Consider the following 3022-nt stretch of genomic DNA (forward strand, 5'->3'; position numbering starts at 1 on the left):
AGCCTGGAGGTTCTGATTGGCTAGTGAGTCTTGAGTGACATGAGCACCACCCTTAGGGTTCTAGTGTAATGAAGAGAAATTACCCAGTGGTTCCAGCTTGGGAACAGTCCTTTTCCAGATCAGCAGATTTGCATTTCGGTAGCACAGTGCCTGTCCTCCAATAGCCTATCTGTCTCTCTTCCCTCCAAGCACCACAGATCTACAACGACAGATACCTGCCCCTCAGGGGCCTATTTCTCCCCATTGTGGACAGTGACCCCTGTGCTCACCACTTGGCAAAATTGGACTTTTCCTGAGCTCACAGCACTCAGTAGGCACTTCCGCTTCTTCCTCCTGCTATCAAGCTGGATAGCTTGCATTTAGCATTAATTAACTAACAATGGGGCTGGAGAGATGGCTCAGTGGTTAAAGATTGGTATGTCTGCTCTTCCAGAGCTGCTGAATTCAATTCCCAGCAACCACATGATGTCTCACAACGATCTGAAATGGGGTCTGATGCCCTCATCTGGTGTGTCTAAAGAGAACAATGGTGTACTCACATACATAAAATAACTAAATCATTAAAATAAAGAAATTAGTCGGGCGGTGGTGGCGCACGCCTTTAATCCCAGCACTTGGGAGGCAGAGGCAGGCGGATTTCTGAGTTCAAGGCCAGCCTGGTCTACAGAGTGAGTTCCAGGACAGCCAGGGCTATACAGAGAAACCCTGTCTCGAAAAACCAAAGGAAAAAAAAAATAAAATAAAATAAAGAAATTTTAAAAAATCAACTAAAAGTGGAGTTATCAATCTGTCCCACAAGTGGATGGGTATCCAGAATATTAAAAACTAAAGAGAAGCTGCAGAGGTGGCTCGGCGGTTAAGAGCACTGACTGCTCTTCCAGAGGTCCTGAGTTCAACTCCCAGCAACCACATGGTAGCTCACAACCATCTGTAATGAGATCTGATGTCCTCTTTTGGTGTGTCTGAAGACAGTGGCAATGTACTTAGATACATAAAATAAAAAAAGTAGCCGGGCGGTGGTGGCGCACGCCTTTAATCCCAGCACTTGGGAGGCAGAGGCAGGTGGATTTCTGAGTTCGAGGCCAGCCTGTTCTCCAGAGTGAGTTCCAGGACAGTCAGGGCTACACAGAGAAACCTTGTCTCGAAAAAAAAAAAGTAAAGAGACTGGATTCACATAACCTGCATGCATTTTTCACCTGATAGTAATAAGACAACTCTCAGAGAAAAACAGGAAACATAGGACAGACACTGTGGAGCACTCTTGTAAAGCAGCACATCTTCCTCAACGTGTCTGTAAAGCAAACAAAGCAACAAAAAAAAAAACCCACAGTTCTATTAGTGAAGGTTTTTCAGATGGTCAGAATTGATAGAACAAATCTCTCTATTATGTAGGAAATGAATTTATTAGAATGACTCACATACTGTGGTTCTACTAGTCCAACAATGGCTGTCTACCATGGAAAGTTGAAGAATCCAATAGTTGCTCAGTCCATGTGGCTAGATGTCTCAACTGGTTTTCAGTATATACCCAAATTTCAAAGAGAGAAGCTATAATACCAGAAGAAGAAAAAGATAAACTTGCTAGCCAAAGGTAGGGTAAGCAGACAAAGAGAAAGATCTACCATCTTCAATCTCCTTTATATATGTAGGCTGCCATCACAAGATGTGGCCTAGATTAAAGGTAAATCTTATCACCTCAAAAGATCCAGCATAAGAATATTTTCCCCACCGGGAGGTGGAGGCGCATGCCTTTAATCCCAGCACTTGGGAGGCAGAGGCAGGAGGATTTCTGAGTTCAAGGCCAACCTGGTCTACAGAGTGAGTTCCAGGACAGCCAGAGCTACACCGAGAAACCCTGTCTTGAAAAACCAAAAAAAAAAAAAAAAAAAAAAAAAAAAAAAAAAAAAACAAGAATATTTTTCCCAGGTCTAAAAGTATAATTTAGAAAAATATCCCACAATACCCAACTCTTTGGATTTTAGTTAATTCCAAAACTGGTCAATTTGACTACCAAGAATATCTAGCAAAACATCTTAGAACAGCTGAGAAAGATTTTTCGCTGTGGAAGGTAAGAAGAGCATAAAAGCCATTTCTAAATCAATGATTTTCTTCAACAAAGGAAGCATGGAGATTTTACTTGCAGAATCTGGATACATTCACATATGGCTTTGCCTACTCCTAAGCATGCTAAGCGAAATCTTCTTCTGAACATGGTCAAATGTAAAGGCAGAGATATTGGAGGGCATTCTTAGCTCAAAGTCATGCAGAAACATATGTACATTATAAAAATGACAGATAGAAATGCTTGTGGGATGTTCATCTTGTACTACAAGGTCTTAGCTGAAAGTCAAGTAAATGACACTGTAAAAGTGGATTGCCCAGGAGCCAGCTACCTGTTAATCAGCTATCTGGGATGTAACAAATAAATGTATCAATGACACAATGTTCACATATGCATAGGACAGAGAACACAAATTCAGAAAACCTCAAGGGAAACTATTCTTTTCCGCATATATACCAGCATATCTGCTGAGGATATGTATATATATATCCACCTACCTTTTGCTATAGAGGTAGACATACACACACACATAGAGACAGAGACAGAGAAATAGAAATATATAAAGGCACAATACTTTCTAAGCTGTATACAGTTTACATTTGGGTTATTGAAACGTTGATTTCTCTGCCTCCATCTTTTTTTCAATCCAGACAAGACATCGCAATGCTTATACCAAGAATCTGGTTTCAAGTTTGTGTAAACAGTCCTTTCCATTCATCCTCTGCCTTGTCAATAAATGCTGGCCACCCAATAGCTGAGAAGAATCAGAGAATAGGGTGGGACATCTAGTTGCAAGAGGGAGGACAGCTGGAAAGGAGATGTCCTGGGAGGACAGAGAAATTTAAGCCATGATAAAGGGGTCTGAAGAGACAGATCAATAATAATATGCAAGTATCTTGGAGGTAGCCAAATTAGCATATAAGGTAAGGATAGATCTTTTAATTGATCTGCTATTGAGTT

This window comes from Mastomys coucha, unplaced genomic scaffold (assembly GCF_008632895.1).
Source record: "Mastomys coucha isolate ucsf_1 unplaced genomic scaffold, UCSF_Mcou_1 pScaffold15, whole genome shotgun sequence".
Classification (NCBI taxonomy): domain Eukaryota; kingdom Metazoa; phylum Chordata; class Mammalia; order Rodentia; family Muridae; genus Mastomys; species Mastomys coucha.